The 20,880-nt window shown below is 40.5% G+C and overlaps 1 pseudogene; it reads right to left on the bottom strand.

Annotated features, from left to right (window-relative positions):
• Nucleotides 1–4,267: 4,267 nt before the first annotated feature.
• The window catches only part of LOC122709227, a 32,037-nt pseudogene continuing 15,424 nt past the window's right edge, over nucleotides 4,268–20,880 (bottom strand).

Below are 20,880 nucleotides of genomic sequence, written 5' to 3' on the forward strand. Positions count from 1 at the left end.
GGTGTTCCCATCTCTTTCAGAATTTTCCACAGTTTTTTGTGATCCATACAGTCAAAGGCTTTGGCATAGTCAATAAAGCAGAAATAGATGTTTTTCTGGAACTCTCTTGCTTTTTCAATGATCCAGGAGATGTTGGCAATTTGATCTCTGGTTCCTCTGCCTTTTCTAAAACCAGCTTGAAGTTCTGGAAGTTCACGGTTCATGTATTGCTGAAGCCTGGCTTGGAGAATTTTGAGCATTACTTTACTAGCGTGTGAGATGAGTGCAATTGTGCAGTAGTTTGAGCATTCTTTTGCATTGCCTTTCTTTGGGATTGGAATGAAAACCGACCTTTTCCAGTCCTGTGGCCACTGCTGAGCTTTCCAAATTTGCTGGCATATTGAGTGCAGCACTTTCACAGCATCATCTTTCAGGATTTGAAATGGCTCAACTGGAATTCCATCACCTCCACTAGCTTTGTTCGTAGTGATGCTTCCTAAGGTCCACTTGACTTCACATTCCAGGATGTCTGGCTCTAGGTGAGTGATCACACCATCGTGATTATCTGGGTCGCGAAGATCTTTTTTGTACAGTTGTTCTGGGTATTCTTGCCACCCCTTCTTAATATCTTCTGCTTCTGTTAGGTCCATACCATTTCTGTCCTTTATTGAGCCCATCTTTGCATGAAATGTTCCCTTGGTATCTCTAATTTTCTTGAAGAGATCTCTAGTCTTTCCCATTCTGTTTTTTTTTTTTTTTCTATATATTTTTGCACTGATCCCTGAGGAAGCCTTTCTTATCCCTCCTTGCTATTCTTTGGAACTCTGCATTCAAATGGGTATATCTTTCCTATTCTCCGTTGCTTTTTGTTTCTCTTCTTTTCACAGATATTTGTAAGGGCCCCTCAGACAGCCATTTTGCTCTTTTGCATTTCTTTTCCATGGGAATGGTCTTGATCTCTGTCTCCTGTACAATGTCATGAACCTCCATCCATAGTTCATCAGGCACTCTGTCTATCAGATCTAGTCCTTTAAATCTATTTCTCACTTCCACTGTATAATTATAAGGGATTTGATTTAGGTCATACCTGAATGGTCTAGTGGTTTTCCCTACTTTCTTCAATTTCAGTCTGAAATTGGCAATAAGGAGTTCATGATCTGAGCCACAGTCAGCTCCCGGTCTTGTTTTTGCTGACTGTATAGAGCTTCTCCATCTTCGGCTGCAAGATGGTAGCCAACAGTCACTAAATACTAGTCTCTATGCCAGACATCTCACTTGTACTAACTCATTTAATCTTCACAACTCTTCTCAGGCACCAAGAATGTGTCTCAAAGAAGGAGAGACAGTGTTACTAAAATTGGATGAGTATCTGATTTATCAACAAGGAATTTATCAGTCCATAACACAGTATAACAAAACTCCATTACAATAGCAGACTGAATAAGTAAAGGCTTATTTTTCTTTGGCAGAAAAAAAAAAATTCAAGTGGAAGGTATTTCAAATTTGGCAAAGAAGATCTACAGTGCTATCAGACTCTTATCTTTCCTTCAGCATCTTTTGTATGTCATCATGCCCTTTGCTTCATGGTCCAAGATGGCAGCACTGTCTCTGTTCTTACATCTGCAGTCTGGTAGGAAGAAAGGGAAAGGCAAGAAGCAAAAAATGTTTACTAGCTGAGCATGTTTCCTTTAACACAAGAACAATAGCTTTTCCTAGATGCCTCACCAGATGATTTTCACTTATCTCACTGGCCAGAATGAGGTCACATCACTATTCCTTTTGCTTATAAGAGAAGTTGGGAAATGTGGTTTGACACAGAGGTAAAGAATTCACTGCCAGTGTTGGAGACAAAGGCTTGATCACTGGGTTGGGAATATCACCTGGAATAGGAAATGGCAACCCACTCAGTATTCTTGCCTTGAGAATCCTCTGGACAGAGGAGCCTGGCAAGCTACAGTCCATGGGGTCACAAAGAGTCAGACAAGACTGAATGACTAAGCATGCTCGGGAAATGTGTTTCTAGGCAAGGCATATTGCTATCCCAAGTAGAATCAAAGTCCTAAGTCTCCCTTCTCCCTCTCCCCTCCTCCCTCCTCTCTCCCTTCCCTTCCCTTCCCATTTTCAACCTCCTGACGTGAATCTCTGGAGAACTCCTCTCTCCCCTCTTTTCTCTCCCCTGTCCCCCTCTATCAACGGTATCTCTAATGTTCTCAAATATGAGTAAGCAATAGTAATACATCGTGGAAATTAAAAGAAGGTCAGACTGTATAGAAATAATAGAGTTGGGTCTATTTTTATTCTAGTGTTATTTTATTTTATTTTATTCTAGTGTTACTTAAGCATAACAAAAAATTTTGGTTTTCACTGTGCTAAAGGTCTACAACCAATGTCTTACATATGCTCATATATGTTATAATGTCTCTTTGTGTATTGAGTTATCATCAGATATTCTATACTAAGAGAATTTCTGATGTGCCTTGCAGATATCCTCGTCAAAAAAGGTTTAAAATTCATCAATGTATTTAAATCTTCACACACACACAAAGACAAAAAAAAAAAAAAGAAAAGTAGTGTTAAGCAGTCAGGACTCAAGTAAGTAAAGAACATTTAGTGATAATCAGGATTAATTTTGAGGAAGATGATACTGTTGGGTCTGTCTGCTGGGTTCACAAACCAGTTAAGAGATGGACCCCCTCTTAGCAGCCTCACCAGGCACACAGTTAAAATTCCTACCTCAGCAAAGTGCCAAATTGATGTCATGATCCTCCTTGTCATTTCTCACAAGGTAAATCATGAATGTTGAATGTATAGTAATTATATAGTGCCTGGATTCTTTGAGATTCAAAATGTCATGGTTTCAGTGAAGTGCTTCTTCCAGCATTTGAGCTGCTGTCATGCTAGTTCTTAGAGAAAAGCTGTAGACTTTTGGTTAGGTAATTTATCTGAGTTCAAATCTCAACTCTACCACTTACTAGTATGAACTTGGACAATGAATTATGTAACCTCTCTGTGCCTCAAAATGAATTATGTAATCTCTCTGTGCCTCTCTGGCTTCCTTGTCCTGTAAAATGGGGTTAATAATAGGAAATCCTACCTCATGTAGTTATAGGGAAGATTACAAGAGCTAAACTATATGCAAAGTATTTGGAACATGCCTAGCATTTGAAGTCCTGTTAGCTGTTGTCATTTTATGTGGTCACCTTACCTATATAGTGAAGACTCCTATGATTTTCTGTGAGATCTATCATCTTTCACGAGCATTAAATGACCTGTTCACGTGGCGATCCCGTAGATACCTCAATTGCAACATATCCAACACTGAATTTGTCCTTTTTTCCCTATTGACCCCCTCTTCTTTTCCTTGTTTGCATGAATGGTATCAGTTATCACTCTCCATCCAGCCATGACATATCAGTTTTACTCTTAACTACTTGCTTTCACCATCTAGTTGGTCATGTTGCTTCTGCCTTTCAAATGCCATAGGTTGGACCCATTTCTGCACTGTCACTCATCTCTCTTCCTTTTCTAATTCAGTCTACTTCAGGTCAGTAGTCTGGTCACATTAGTGTTGTTCAGTCGCTAAGTCATGTCTAACTTTTTGCAACTCCATGAACTGCAGCACTCCAGGCTTCCCTATCCTTCACTATCTCCTGGAGTTTGCTCAAACTCCTGTCCATTGAGTTGGTGATGCCATCCAACCATCTCATCCTCTGTCACCCCCTTTTCCTCCTGCCCTCAATCTTTCTCAGTATCAGGGTCTTTTCCAATGAGTCAGGTCTTTGCATCATGTGGCCAAAGTATTGGAGCATCAGCTTCAGCTTCAGTCCTTCCAGTGAATATTCAGGGTTGATTTCCTTTGAGATTGACTGGTTTGATCTCCTTGTAGTCCAAGGTTACATTACTCTACTGTTCAACAGTCTTTCACCTGTCAACAGTCAACAGCTCTATCTAGAAGACAGAGCTCGCCCAACCTGGCTTGGAAAACCTATGTTCCCCCATCCCCATCCCCTATGCCCTACCCCAATAGTCTGCTTATTTTCTACTTTTATACATCTGTGTTTTTGTGTATGTTGTGCCCTTTGCCTACCAGGTCTTTCTTACCTCCTCAATCTGATGAACTTTTTTTTTTTTTTACAGACAAACCTGATGTTAATTTGCTAATGATTTTCACCAAACTTTTAAGTTTTAGTTTATGAGACAGGATCATAATTACTTTCCTCCATTACTAATACCCTGATTATTTCAAATTCCAAAAATGGAAGTCCAGAATATCATGCTACAGAGTTCCTCAGGAGTTAGCTTCTGTAGTGTTTTTCTGCAAAGGAGCCAAAATAATCCCCAAATGCCTTTCTTCATTCATAGAGCCATACAAATTATATATTTCACTATATTCTTGGACAAGATCTGGTACCAAGTAGTGAATGCTCTGACCCCTTCTGAGGGCTTGCTGGGTCTTTGTGGATGAGATGTCACTGGTGATCTGCTCATTCACCAGGTGAATGTTGTTCTGGTGTTTCCACAGCACATCAGGTTCATAGTTGAATTTCTGAGCATCATTTCTAGCCTTAGTAATACATATGAGCTCCTAGTTTCCCACAGTTTGGGTGAAATCCTCATTCTTCTTCAGATTGAGAACATCAAAGGACTCTGATATATCTGCCCCACACAGCAACATTACCTTTGGAACACCTTTTGTTTTGGGCCCCAGGGATTTCTTTTGACTAAAATCTTGAGTTTGTTAAGCTCTTCCTTAACTTCTTGTTCCATTCAGGTCTTTCTAGCATAGACGAACTTTACTGGTCATCATAGCTACTAGCCTCCAGTTTTTCTTGATGGAGTCTGAGCACCTTAGCAGTCTCTACTCACTCCTTCTGAAGACTCTTCTGTGTATCCACTTCCACTCACTTTAAATTCTTAGTAGCAAGTGATCTGATGAACTCTTATGCAGCTTTGCAACCTAGATAAAATGTCACTTTCTCTCAGAAGCCTTTTCTGACATCAAATACAGAGGCACACAGATTTACTTTTTCTTCTGTGCTCCCTTGCACTTTGCATTTATCAAAATGTAATAGTTTTACCTTACAGTTACCTTACCTTATAGTTTTACCCTAAACTAAATGTAATAGTTTTAAAACTATTGTAATAGTTTTACCACATTATGTTTTAGCTATTTCTCTTCTCCTGAAAATCTGTTGATCCTTGTAAAACAGTCCCTAACTAAGTATCTCAGACTTAATAAACATGCAGATGTGCTGCTGTTTAATCACTAAGTTGTGTCTGATTCTTTGCCACTGAATGGACTGCAGCCTGCCAGGCTCCTCTGTCCATGGGCTTTCCCAGGCAAGAATACTGGAGTGGGTTGCCATTTCCTTCTCCAGGGGATCGTCCCAACACAGGGATTGAACCCATGTCTCCCGCTTGGCAGGTGGATTCTTTACCACTGAGTCACCTGGGAAGCCCTATTACACATGTGTTGAATGCATAAATAAATGAAACATTGAAAACTAGTTTTGATCAATAACTGGATACCTAAACTTTGGGTTCCTGGGCATTAGCAATCTCGTATTTTTCTCATCTTTAATCTCCTTCAATCATTGGTACTGTGGCTGTCAAAATACCAATCGAAACAACTGATTTTGAAATGGGTTGGCCAGCACCCTAGTGTTCACAACAGCACTATTTACAAAAGCCAAGACATGGAAGAAACCTAAGTGTTTGTCAACAGATGATGGATAAGGAAGATGTGGTATATAGACAGAATGGAATATTTACTCAGCCAAGAAAAATAATGACATAATGCCATTTACAGCAACATGGATGGATTTAGAGATTATAATACTAAGTGAAGTAAGTTAGAGAAAGACAAATATCATATGATACCACTTATGTGTGGAATCTAAAAATATGATACAAATGAACTTATCTACAAAGCAGAAATAGACTTACAGATATAGAAAATAAGTTTATGATTGTCACAGGGCGGGGAAAGTAAGGAGAGAGTGATAAATTGGAAGATTGGGATTAAAATGTACACACCACTATGTATAAAATAGATAACAAGGACCTACTGCATAGCACAGGAAACTATACTCAATATCTTGTGTATATGTGTGTGTGTGTGTGTGTGTGTGTGTGTGCATTTAACTGAATCATTTTGCCATACAACTGAAACTAACACAACATTGAAAATCACTTATATTTCAATAAAAAATTTTTTAATGAATTGGGGAAAGATTTAGCAGTAATTCTGACTCTAGATTCTGAAGGCTCTACTTCTTTACTAAATCAGATCATCAGAAAGACATGCATCTAACTTCTTCAGAAATATTAATACTAAGGACTACAATGTAATACTATGCCTTCATCTTTGTTGTTGTTATAGTAAGAAATGATCATGCTGATAAAAACTGTTGTCATTCAGTCACTAAGTTGTGTCCAACTCTTTGTGACCTCATGAACTGCAGCATGCCAGGCTTCTCTGTCCCTCACTATCTCCTGGAGTTTGCTCAAACTTATGTCCCTTGAGTTGGTGATGCCATCCAACCACCTCATCCTCTGTTGCCCCCTTCTCTTCTTGACCTCCATCTTCCCCAGCATCAGGGTCTTTTCTAATGAGTCAGTTCTTTGCATCAGGTGGCCAAAGTCTTGTCGCTTCAGCATCAATCCTTCCAATGAATATTCAGGGTTGATTTCCTTCAGGATTGACTGGTTTGATCTCCTTGCTGTCCAAAGGACTCTCAAGAGTCTTCTCCAACACCACAGTTCAAAAGCCTCAATTATTCAGCACTCAGCCTTCTTTATAGTCCAATTCTCACATCCATACATGACTACTGGAAAAACCATAGCTTTGACTATATGGACCTTTGCTGGCAAAGTGAGGCTATCTAGGTTTGTCATAGCTTTTCTTCCAAGGAGCAAACATCTTTTACTTTCATGTTTTCAGCCACCATCTGCAGTGATTTTGGAGACCCAGAAAATAAAGTCTGTCACTGTTTCCATTTTTTCCCCATCTGTTTGCCATGAAGTGATGGGACTGAATGCCATGATCTTTGTTTTTTTGATGTTGAGTTTTAAGCCAACTTTTTCACTCTCCTTTTTCACCTTCATCAAGAGGCTCTTTAGTTTCTCTTCACTTCCTGCCATTAAAGTGGTATCATCTGCCTATCTGAGGTTGTTGTTATTTCTCCTGGCAATCTTGATTCCAGCTTGTGCTTCATCCAGCCCAGCATTTCTCATGATTTACTGCGTATAAGTTAAATAATCAGGATGACAATATACAGCCTTGACATACTCCTTTCCCAATTTTGAACCAGTTGGTTGTTCTATGTCCAGTTCTAACTGTTGCTTCTTGTCCTGCGTACAAGTTCCTCAGGAGGCAAGTAAGGTGGTCTGGTATACCCATCTCTTTTTTTTTTTTTTTACCCATCTCTTTAAGAACTTTCCAGTTTGTTGTGATCCACACAGTCAAAGGCTTTAGCATAGTCAGTGAAGCAGAAGGAGATGTTTTTCTGGAATTTCCTTGCTTTCTCCATGATCTGGTGGATGTTGATGATTTGATCTCTCATTCCTCTGCCTGTTCTAAATCCTGCTTGAACATCTGGAATTTCTTGGTGCACATACCACTGAAGCCTAGCTTGAAGGATTTTAAGCATAATCTTGCTAGCATGTGAAATGAGTGCAATTGTATGGCAGCTTGAACATTCTTTGACATTACCTTTCTTTGGGATTGGAATAAAAACACCTTTTCCAGTCCTGTGGCCACTGTTGACTTTTCCAAATTTGCTGTCTTATTGAGTGCAGCACTTAAACAGATCCTTTTGTATTATTAATATTATTTTACATATTATAAATATTAAACAAAACATACAAGGTTTCCAATTTTAAATGATCTGTTTGTATGCATCTGAATTTTCTCTCCAGCTGGTCATTTTCTTAGAAATAGGAACTCACTTTTTCTCCTCTGCTGCATCCTCTCTTTGGCTGTCACAGTTCTGCAGGCAGTCAGGGCTCAATAAATAGCTGTTGATTAACAGTATCAAAGCTAATTAATTCAGCCAGAACAGGAGTGTTGTGATCTAATTCTAATACTAAAAAAACTACTTGTAAAGTTGAGTTACTATATTAATAAATCTTAAGACTGAAAACAAACACATGAAATTTTGTTCAACCTCATTATCAATCAAAGAAATACAAATCAAAATACTGAACTGCTGTTCTTGGACAATCTTATTAGCAAAAAAATGTATAATGATAAGTTACTGGCAAGCATCCTGAGAAATAAAAAGAATTCTAATCACTAGAGGTGAGAATGAATAACCTTTCTAGAAGGAAATTTGGCAATATGGGTGAAATCTTCAAACATGCTTATATTTTTGATACTGCAATTGTATGTGCCCTATAAAAACAATAGGGATGAGAAAATCATGTTCAAGGATATTTTTATAGTAGAAGTACAATAGTAATAAAATGAAATGACTGTCAGACAATAGAAAAGTGAAAATTGGTACAAATGTTATAATTTGGCAACATTTACAGATACCTTCTATCTAGAAATCATTTTTCTATGAATTTACCCAAAAAGAATATGTGAAATGACATATACGAAAGGATATTTATTTCAGCATTATTAAAAATTTTCAGCTCTGTGGAATTGGATAAGTAAAGCATGGAACCTCTGTGACAGAAGACTAGGCATCTTTCAACTTGCTGTTGTCAAAGAAAATTTATTGACATAGGAAAAGGAACACAGTAAATCGAGATACAAATGCAGTTTTCAAAACAGCATTTATAGGATGTAATCATTTTAAAAATAAAAGCTATGTTAACATTCAGGTATGCCATTGTGCTTTTATATATTTTTCAAATTGCCTACAATGAACAAATAGTACTTGTTTAAAAATGAAAAACCTAGTGGAGGCAAGTATGCATTTATGATTTTAAAAAATTCAGTTGGAAGCAGCTCACAATAAAATGGCACACCCTTCTGAAGAAAGCTGTTCTCTAGCTGTAGGTCAGGCACTTTACACTGTCTGGACTTAGGCACATTAATATAAGCTCGATTAGGGCTTTCTGAAGTGCACTGCCTAATCATTTGAACCATGTTAGGAAGCTGGGGTTACTGAAGCAGAAGGCTTCCATCACCTCAGAGCCTGGACACCAACCAGGTTACTGCTTGCTCTCCTGGTCACTGTGGGGTCCAGCATACCATATATGGTTTCTCCACTATAGAAGCTCATAGCTAGAAGCCTGTCTCCAAAAAAGAGCCTGGCCTCTAGGACTAAGGCAGGAGGATGAAGAGAAAATGGCCTCATCACACTTCCTGTTTGGTTGCTGCATCCCAGTAAGTGGGCCTCCACCTTCCCAAGGGAAAAAAAAATGTGTAAAGCACAGTGTTTTGCTTTCTAGCCAATTTTGTAAATTAGTGTTTTGATGTACAAGGTAGTACTAAGAGATCTGAAAAGAGTTAATATTGCCAGTAAAGTTCCAAATCTAATCCCTTTTTAAAATTTATTTTTATTTATTTATTTGACTGTGTTGGGTCTTAGTTGCAGCATGCAAACTCTCAGTTGTGGCAGGTGGGATCTAGTTCCCCACCCAGGGAATGAACCAGGGCCCCCTGCATTTGGTCCAGTCTTAGCCACTGGACCACCAGGGAAGTTCCCCAAATCTAATCTCTTGTTCATTTTAATTCAGTTTGGAAAACGTTATTGAGCACCTTAACAGTTCAGGGACCCATACTAAATGATGTAGAGAATACAAAGGCAAACTCCAATTCAGTGAGCTCCTACCTTGAAGTTAGGGGCCAAACTTGAACTTCATATTCTTGATCTCTTGCATATTCCCAATCACACTGAAAAGGAAAGTTAAGTGAACGTCAGGTTTCTCAGTCGTGTCCAATTCTTTGCAACCCCAAGGACTATACAGTCCTTGGAATTCTCTAGGCCAGAATGCTGGAGCAGGTATCCTTTCCCTTTTCCAGGGGATCTTCCCAACACAGGGATCGAACACAGGTCTCCAGCATTGCAGGCGGATTCTTTATCGACTGAGCCACCAGGGAAGCCCAAGAATACTGGAATGGGTAACCTATCCCTTCTCCAGATCTCCCCAACCCGGGAATCGAACCAAGGTCTTCTGCATTGCAGGTGGATTCTTTGCCAGCTGAGCTATCAGGGAAACGCCACTGATAATCACCCCTCTGGGGGTCATTAATTTGATCCTCATTTAACAGATGACATAGAGGAACAGAGCAGATACAGAATTTGCCCAAGCCAGATACTAGCTGGTGAAGCTAAAATCTGAGCTCAGATCAAGCTCATCCCAAAGCCCACATATCCCCCACTGTTTATCAATATGTCAGCATCTACTTTAGAGATTTATAAGTCATGCACACAAATATCTTTAAAAAAGTGGTTAAGCAGGAGGCAGGAATGTCCTATAAGCTCATTTCAAACATCTAAAGTAAGACAAAGGAAAGAGAGCACCTCTTCAGGGATACTGAATGAATGAACATCTTCACAAAAGGGAACAGCAGCATATAAACCAGGCAGTGGAGTTTCCTTAAGATTCTGGCAGGATGGTATCGAAATGTCTCAGCAGCTCACAACAGCAAGAGCACATGCACAGAGATGGGACCTAGGAGCTCTGCCTGAGAAGTGGTGTCTGTGGGGCACATGGAGGCAACAGGTGGAGACACAGCTGGCAAGGGAGTTCTGAGCCAAGCCTTAGAGAAGCCTGAATTTATCCATGGACAGATTTTGAGCAGAGGAACAGCATTCTCAGAGCTGTGCTTCAGAATGCTTACTTAGAAATATTTGGTCCAGTTGATGTTTTCCCCCTTTTTAATTTCATAAGGCAATTCTGATTGTTGAAGAGCAAATAATGGCCATCTTGAAAGGTTGGGCTTTTTTTTGGGGGGGGTCCTTTTCTACTTTTTAGTATGTAGATTTCCTTAGGTAAGTTCTTAACAACAGTGTAAATTTGACCATTTAAGAACTCACTGTCTGAACCTCACATATTAGTCTTTCATTATAGACTATAATAACTATATAGACATTATAGACTAAAATAATGTTATTTTCCCATTCACCAAATTACTTCAGTACAGCAAATGTGGATTGGTTGCCAAGATATTTCAATCAACTCTGCTTGGTTAATAAAGACTATGAATGCTGATGGATAAGTGAGTCCATCAGTGTCCCTTCTAGAGGCTGTGTCATTATAACCTCACCTCTCATTGAAATCAGCTCAAGTAGATCCACGTTTTAGGATGGGAAGCCAAGTTAACTGGCCAAAACCAATAGAGACTTAATTTGGAAGCAGGGAAAAAAGAATTCTACGTGAACATAAAAAGCTAGACATGAATGTGGTCCTCTTTTTTGTTGTAACTCTTCAGTGAGTGCTATCTGACAATCTATTCAATTTAATATAACCCCCTGGGAAGCCCACTTTCTTCCTAATCAGGAAACCGTAAAATGTCAGAAATACATAAAAGGCAGCTTATATCTGAAAGAGGAAAGACAGGTACACTTCTAGAAGAAACACCTTTGAGGTGAACCCTGAAAATTAGGCAGTTGGCACTGCTCATCTATTAACTTTTCTTTATTCCCAGCACAAGGACTGCAGCTTAGGGATCTGTTGAAAACTCCTCACTCAGTATTCCAAAGGAGATTATGAGCACCACTGGTAGAAATGAACATCAAGGAGCAGAAGAAGGTATGATGTTCGGTTCTGATAAACACATGGGAAGTAGGACGAGTGACTGTTTCCTCTCTGTTCCCTCTACTTCCCCCTCCTTCCCAGGCTGAGATGCACCACCTCACACCTGAATTCTTTCACAATCGCTGCTTTCTGACCATCCCTGACTGTGACAGCCCTCTACTTTCCAGTGCTTCGGATTTTCATGCAGCTAACTAAAGGAAAACCTAAGTACTGTCAGCAAGCCTTAAGGGTAGGGAAAGGGGCATGGCATTTAACAAGTGGGTTCCAGACCCACTCCTCCAGTTCTGCCAGAACTAGTAATTTTCATCTATTTTGTTCACTGAGCTTCCACTTGAGATTTCTTAATATGAAAATGGTTTTACTCTGTACTTTCACTGCCAAGGGCACTGGTTTGATCCCTGGTCAGGAAACTAAGATCCTGCAAACCATGTGGTGCAGCCAAAAGTAAATAAGTAAAAAAAAATAAAAAATAAAATTTGGAACTTTCCTGGTGGTCCAGCAGTTAAGACTCTGTGCTCCCAATGCAGGGGGCCCCGGTTCAATCCCTGCTTAGAGAACTAGACCCCATAAGCTGCAACTAAGACCTGGTGCAGCCTAATTAATTAATTAAAATAAATTTTAAAATACTTTAAAAAAACAAAACCTAGTGTTCTACTGGGCTCCAAAATCACTGCAGATGGTGACTGCAGCCATGAAATTAAAAGACGCTTACTCCTTGGAGGGAAAGTTATGGCCAACCTAGACAGCATATTAAAAAGCAGAGACATTACCTTGCCAACAAAGGTCCACCTAGTCAAGGCTATGGTTTTTTCAGTAGTAATGTGTGGATGTGAGAGTTGCACTATAAAGAAAGCTGAACGCCAAAGAATTAATGCTTTTGAACTGTGGTGATGGAGAAGACTCTTGAGAGTCCCTTGGACTGCAAGGAGATCCAACCAGCCCATCCTGAAGGAGATCAGTCCTGGGTGTTCAGGGGAAGGACTGATGTTAAAGCTGAAACTCCAACACTTTGGCCACCTGATGCGAAGAACTGACTTATTTGAAAAGACCCTGATGCTGGGAAAGATTGAAGGCGGGAGGAGGAGGGGACAACAGAGGATGAGGTGGTTGGATGGCATCACCAACTCTATGGACATGAGTTTGGGTAGGCTCCGAGAGTTGGTGATGGACAGGGAGGCCTGATGTGCTGCAGTCCATGGGGTCGCAAAGAGTCAGACACGACTGAGTGACTGAACTGAACTGAACTGAATGAGCGACTGAACTGAACTGAACTGAATGTTCTAATGCTTATAAGAAAGAAGGAAGGAAAATGCTTTCATTACCAAAATAACTTTAAGAACAATGGTTGTATATCACTGCAAGCCTGGGTTCACACTTTTCATCATCTGACCCACTGGCTGTACCAGCCTCGATTTGAAACCATTCTCCTGCCCATCATTTCTCAGTACATTCATTCTCCTCCTAACTCCCTCCAAGTCATAAGTAACTCAAGACATTTCTTTGACTTCTGGCCATGTCTTGCCTTGCATCTATCTCGGAAGCATTTTCATCTCTGTGTCTCGTCTGCCCAGCGGACCAGAGGCTTGGGGTCAGATGGGGCCCCATCTACAGAGACATTGAGCACTCACACATGCATCCTCATTCTTGGCTCCTTCCTACCTCCCTGCCCTTGCTGAAACCCTCCTCCACCCCAGTTCAGCTACCCATTCCAGAGACTGAGCCCTTGAAGCTCTTGCAGCTCTCTTGAAGAGAGCTTGCCTCTCTCATTTCTGAGGTTCCAGTCTGTTCCAACCTCTTCTTCTCAGATCATATGCCCATCTAGTCAGCACCCCATGATTTAGCTAGCAATCATCACCTGCCTTGAATTATTCTCTGGTTGTTTCAGGTGTTGTATTTGTCTCCCTCAACCTAGCTGCAGGCTCAGTGAGGCAATGGATTGGCCCGTAACACTTCTTGATATGGGCAAATACCATGTTTTGCTTTTAGCAAACGACACTCAAAGGTCAGTGGATGAGTCTCCTTCTCCTTAATTCCAATAGAAAGGAATTTTCTCTGTTTTAAAAGGCCAATCCTGCTTTCATATTTAATGCTGCAATCACTGCTATAAAAGTCATGACCATGTATAAAATTTTCTAAAAGGAGAACCATAGCACTTTTAACCTGATTTCCATCCTGATCAGGCTTTTGTAGTTACAAATAACAGAAGTGTAGTCACACCAGGCAAATGTGTAGTAAGGTGTTTGTAAGGATTCAGGGGAGCACACAGAATCCACAAACAGCAGGTGAAGTGACATCTGGACGCCCCCTGCAGAACCAGAACTGTGAAGTAGAAATTGACTCCCCTACCCACTCCCTGCATCCTCGCAGAGACAGAAGAGTTGACTTTTCAAGTCAGGGCAGCTTCTTTGTTTCCTCAAGGCTTCTCAGCTCCCTCATGACTCCCCAACATTATACAGACACATATCTCTTCCCACAGCCCCAGATGCTGAGAAACCTTTCAGTTAAGCATCTGCAACTCTCTTTCCCAGGTCCCTCTGTTCTCATCTTAAAAGAGAAAATCTGATTGACTCAGCCCAGTTGTGGGCTGGGATTCCTCATCTGTTAGGTGTCAAATAGGGAAGAAGGAAGCATGTTGTACAAAAATGAACAACCTAGGGAATCTGGGGGAAAGAAATAATATTGAAGAGGAATGACTGAGAGACAAAGACTGACCTTTAGGGACGTTTATTATTACTTGTAACACACTAAAATGTGCCATTGGCTCCCTCTGATTTTACCTCTTCTGTTTTTCAAACATGCTCGTCTCTTGAAAAGTGTCCTTAATTTGAAAGTGCACGAACAGAAGGAAATCAGCAACCTGGAACCCACCTGGATTAGCCTGAGTGTGTCTGATCAGTCAAAATGAAAACCAGCAGGGTTTGTCTCAAAGAAGCCTCTTGTGTCAACCCTCTTTAAAAGTCCCCTAAATTTAAATAGACTCAATTTTGTATCCAAATTGGAACACTCTCTTGTGCTAAAAGATTGCATTCTACTATTTGTATTTGAGCCCATTAAAAATGGTCTTCCCCAGTGGCTCAGATGGTAAAGAAGCCACCTGCAATTTAGGAGACCTGGGTTCTATACTTGTGTCAGGAAGATCCCCTGGAGAAGGGAATGGTTATCCACTCCAGTATTCTTGCCTGGAGAATTCCATGGACAGAGGAGCCTGGTGAGCTACAGTCCATGGGATTGCCAAGCGTGAGACAAAACTGAGTGACTAACACATACTTTCATTAAAAATGAAATTTATATGTATACATAAAAATACATACGTATATGTGTCCCATGAGCTTTCCCCAGTGAATATCATTATATCGTGGGATTTTTGACTGATGAACAGCATACTGTTCGTTGTTCAACAAAGAATACTTTAATGTAAGTTTACAGTCTGAAAATCAGCACTTTTTTTTTTCAGATGAAGACTTTGAGGAAGCATTTAAAAAAAAATTCTGTCAGGTTTTGAGGTTACCAATATTGTTTTCATTTAAAAATAAGACAGAAAACTTGTTGCCATATCACAGTATTATCAGTCTATGGTTCTCCACTCTGCAATTTTTAACATAGAAAATTTTCCCATAAGACCAAAAATAAATGAGAATTCCCACCAGACCTCCAACAAAAACATAGTCAAGTAGTAAACTTCAGAAACAAGAAGCTTAATTAATTCTCCAGGAGAGAATTATGGAGACACAGCCAACATTTTATGGACTAAAGGTGTATAACACCAAAACAAAACTAAACATTTTTGAGACTACTTTTACCTTCAGTGATAACAAATTATTGAATTTTCTGCCAAAGGAAAGACTTATAGAACCTGCAAGACTGAGATTTAACAGAAAACAAATCAGTATTATTGGACATGAATGATTTTTGAGTCTTTGAGATGGATTTTATAGTCAACAACAATGATTCTGTCTTACTCACATTGAATCATGTAGGAAGAAGGAATTTTGAAATTGGCATTTCCCACACAATTTATTGCCTACAACTAAAGGCAAACACTGGTTTCTCCTGGTATCTCTCAACTTCACCATCACTATTTCTGCATAAGAGCAGAACTCCTTTAACAAGGTGTGTGGGTGAAATCAGAACTCTGCTGTAGGGAAGAAGCTCCTCAGATCCTTCCCACTACCACATTCTTCCTGAGCCTATAGATATGCTTTGATGGATACAATATTGTCTTTGTTGATATTCTCCCTAATAATCTTCTTGATGCAATATACACATGACAGTATTGTTATTTTTAGCAGACGGGCACATCCTTTTTTCTGATTCTGAATTAGAGATAACACATTATCTAAGAATTAATTGCTCCCTCCTCTGTGCTGCCATAGCCAAGGATATTTCTAACATAAGTAATGTAACCTGTGTGTGTTAGTCACCCAATCATGTCTGACTCTTTGCGACCCCATGGACTAGCCCGCCAGGCTCCTCTGTTCATGGCATTTTCCAGGCAAGAGTACTGGAGTGGGTTGCCATGCCCTCCTTCAGGGGATCTTCCCAACCCAGGGATGAAACGCAGGGCTCCTGCATTGTAGGCAGATCCTTTACTGTCTGAGCCACCAGGGAAGCCTGAGTAATGTAAGTTGCATTATATATGAGTAGCTCATCAAACCACAAATGTCTCCCTTAATTGTATTCCTTGAGGGAAAAAAGTGTCTCCATCATCATCATCGTATCTCCCAAGGTCCTTGGTATAGTACTTGGTGGAACCAAGGGACAGCTTGTGGCTGTTCATTGTCCCATTCTCAGCCATTTCAAATAAACACATTATTCAAGGGAAGTTGCACTGAACAAATGTATTAAGACAATTTCTCTACCCCACTCCTCTTCCTCCTCCAACCTGATTGCATAACCTAAGCATGCTTCCTAAATAGAAGTTGAGCTGCCTGTCACTTAGGAGAAAGGAGTAGGAAAGAGGGCAGGAAGATCAGGAGATAAAGAGAGAGAGGAGAAGGAAGAAGAGATACAGTTAACACTTTTTGAGCCCCATCTGCCTGGAATCATGTTAAATACTTCACCTTATCTCATTTAATCCTAACAGCCCTGAAAGGGGAATACTATTATTATGCTATTTTTCAACCTAGAAAATTAAAAAGGTTAAACAACTACCTTGAATCCCCAGTAAAGAAGCAAAGCCAAGTACTCAGAAATTATTAGAGGATTGAGTAAATGATCTTATCACTGAGCATCACCTTCCCCCGACACTTCAGTGGGAGCAGTTGAAAACTGGAGTAAGATAAAAGCAGCCCATCGTTTCACTCCACAGCATTTCAGGAACACACATGTCCACCCACCTATCAGGTTGAATGAAGTATGTGGTGTACTTAGGTAAGGATGCAGACAATTGTTGGAAGAATGGAGGCCACAGAGACAGGGACAGGTCAAGCATAGCTCCAGTGTATCTTCTTATGGTTCTTAGAATGGCCAACATGATCCCAGCCAGGTGTTGGTGAAAGAGCATCTACAGAAAGTAAGATCTAATATAAGCTGGACAGCCCAGTTTTTGCTACGTTATAGCCTTCCATACTCAGAATTCCAGACAAACTGCGTGCCTGCAAGCTGTGTGCGTGCGTTCAGGGAATGTTTACAAATACTGAGTTCCTCTGGTTCTTTTTTTAAGTTGGAGTACAGTTGCTTTACAGTGTTGTGTTAGTTTCTGCTGTATAATGCAGGGGATCAGCTATATGTGTCCATATATCCCCTCCCTCTTGTACCCTCCTCTGGCTTCCCCCAGCCCCACCACACCAGGTCATCACAGAGCACCAAGCCGCGCTCTCTGCGCTATTCATCAGGTTCCCACTGGTTATCAGTTTTACACATGCGAGTTATATATGGCAATCCTAATCTCCCGGTTCATCCCACCCTCCCTTTCAAATTCAGCTGTAGCGAGGCCACACATTTCTCCAGAAAGAGAAAACAGTTAGAGAAACCAGAAACAAACACCATGCTTAAGTGCCCTGAACAATCTCTTGGCTTCCAGCTTCCCCAGCTGGGGCAGCCAGTTCCCTGCACCCTCAATAAACCTCAAAAAAAAAAAAAAAAAAAGAACTGTAGTCTACTATTTTGAGAAGTGTGCCCCAGTGTAAACCATCACAATATTGTAATTATCCTTCAATTGAAATAAATAAATTAATTAAAAAAAATTTCTTGGTACATTTGCTGGAAAAGCTCATGCCTCACCCACCATGAACCTACGGAATCAGAATATTTAGGACTGGAAAAGAAATCAGGATTGTTAACAAGCTTTCAAGGAAAGTCTCATTTATGTGAGAATAACCTTCCATTTAAAACATTCAAAACCCATTAGTGTGGCAAACTTTTCATTCCAGTGCCTGGCTTTGTAGAAGAAGCAGGGGGCCTCAAGTTTCAAGATTTCTTGAAATTATACTCATTAAACTGCATGTTAATCATGGATCAGGGATTGCACATAATAAAACCCATTAAGCTTTTGTGTGTTCCTGGAAGACTGCATATTGTATAAAAATACAAATGATCTAGTGGTTAAAGTCATTGGCTATAAGGAAAAGCAAAATTAATTATGAATGACCACATTGCTTACCCAGTTGACCTAAATCATTAGCAAATGTAATGGATAGCATAAAAGTAAGACATATTTGGCTCTTATAAGCACTTTAAAGTGCTCCACAAGCATCTACTATAGTCCCCAGATCTTGTTGCCAGCTTGGAGGATATTTACAGGAGATGTGTATGTGAGGTCAGTGATGGTCCTCTAGAGAAAATTCACTATGAATTCATGATAAGACATAATCTTATTATGATAACCTGGATTTATCATGGAAGGAAACTGTTCCCTTCTTTCAGTGAAATTAACTCTTTTGTACCAAGACCACCAAGATGTCTTCTCATTTAGCTAAATCAGCATTTCCACCAGTGTGTTCCATGGAACAATAACCCTAAGAGATGTTGACAGGGAGCTGGAAAGAGGTGTGGAGATGGATCTTCTGGAGCAAACACTCCTAGAAAATGCCACACTCTTGAGTGCCTTTTGGAGAATCACAATGCAAACTAGAATTTTAAGGTTCTGAGAGTCCAGCAGTAAAGAAACTCACATAAGTTCTGCATTACTCAATGACCTAGGCTGCAAGAAGTAGGATGGATTCTGCCTATCATAAGTAGAAAAGGGAGTCAGAGAGAAGATATGAAGTAGCCTCCAGAATATATGTAAAGCTGGAAGACTAAGGATGATAAGTACAGAAAAAACACTTGAAAAATCCATCTCAAGCACTGCCATGGCCACCATGAATCATCTCATTTATTCCTTTGACTTTATGTCATTCCCCAGATGAACCATCTTAAAGGAAGCATCTAGACAGGCAAGCCAGAGACAGAGAAAATTATTATCTATCCTGTCAGATTCCTTGCAGAGGATAATAAAGGCCCTCACTTCAGGATTTACATATAGACAGTTCCCTCTTCCAGACTGACATATATCTAGTAATACTTGTCTAGCTCAACTTTGCTTAACTCAGCATTTTCCCAAATTATTCTATACGATTTCTTCACATAGCACCTATTAATAGTAGAACACACTTTTGGAAATGGAGGTAAATAGTAGTAAATAGCATGTTATTTGGGGCATGTGATTAATATATATCATACATAATTAGGGTATCTCATCATTAGTGTCACCTAGGGGCTTCCCAGGTGGCGCTAATGGTAAAGAACATGCCTGCCAATGCAGGGGGCGCAAGATATGTGGGTTCAATCCCTGGGTCAGAGAGATCCCCTGTAGTAGGAAATGGTACCCACAACAGTATTCTTGCCTGGAAAATCCCATGGACAGAGGAGCCAGGTGGGCTACAGTCTTTGGGGTCACGAAGAGTAGGACACGACTGAGCACACTTCAAGAGCAACCGAGCACACATCATTAGCATAGTTAATTTTGAAGATACACTGATCTGTCATTTATGTTTGCAATAGGACTCTGAACAGGTCGCCCCTGGAAAGGAATAGGTTCTGAGGCAAGTCATTCTAAAGGTTTCATTCCCCCCATTTTTGTTAATCTACATGATCTTTGGGTAAAATAAACCCCAAGAGCAGCCTAGATGGAAAGAAATTAACAAAAGGGCAACTTGCAGTCTCTGGGCAGGTTGAAGGGGGTCAGTACCTCATCGTCTCAGTAACAGTGGTGAATAGTGATTTTGTTGTTTTTCTCTCCATTAATACAGAAATCTGTAGGGCACTTTGTATTTCACAGCATGCTTCCACCCACCTTACCTCTTTGATAATAAAAGCTCAAAGCTGATAGTTCTCATATGAGCCCAGGATCCTCTGAACTCCAGCACACAGACCTTCCTCCTCCTTACTCAGCAGCAGGCTCCCTCCCAGAGTCACTGTCTAGAAGTGTCTCTGACTATGAAGTCACTGCAACAAGACCACATTCCAGGTCTTATATTGATACTAAGCGAGGGCAAGACAGTACTCTCTGCCCCTGAGCACTGAGGCTTCACTTGTTTGTGTCTCCAGTTTTCCCACACTTTGGAGTCCAGAGTATTCACAGTCGGATTGATCCCCTGGGAGTAAATGAGCTCAATGCAGGGAAAATGAGGACCAGTAAGGACGCAGCTGGCCCACACATGACAGAGAGAGAGGAGCAAAGCTGGGTCTCACAAGTGTGGATGTTAGAGAGTCATCTAGCTGCTTTCAACCCTAGAGAAGAGAGCTGTCCTGCATATTGTTCTGCCTTAATTGTATCTTAAAGAGGCACGGGTTAGGTCAACTCTGCCTGCTTCTGCCTGTGTCCAGCCTATGTCAGACACTAAAGGCCTGACCCTTGCACACCCAGCTGTGCCAAAGCCATGAGTACCTGCTCTGGAAGCATGCTAGCTTCCTCCCCACCAGTGATCAGGGTTCTTACATTGACCTGGAACTAACTCCATTAGTGACCCTGACTGGTCAGCCAGGTGTTGGTCAGGAAGCTGACACTTCCACTACAGTTTCCCAGCAAGATGAGACACAAGCCCCATGTCCCAGGTCTCTGGGTTTGGCCCATTTTTTCCTGTACCTTCTCAATAACTCTAATGAACTGCTCTATCAGATAGGATTAGATTTGGCTGCACCTAATAGAAGACCCAGAATGTGTGCATGCTAAGTCTCTCAGTTGCATCCAACTGTTTACAA

The sequence above is a fragment of the Cervus elaphus genome, chromosome 15 (genome assembly GCF_910594005.1).
Source record: "Cervus elaphus chromosome 15, mCerEla1.1, whole genome shotgun sequence".
Lineage (NCBI taxonomy): Eukaryota > Metazoa > Chordata > Mammalia > Artiodactyla > Cervidae > Cervus > Cervus elaphus.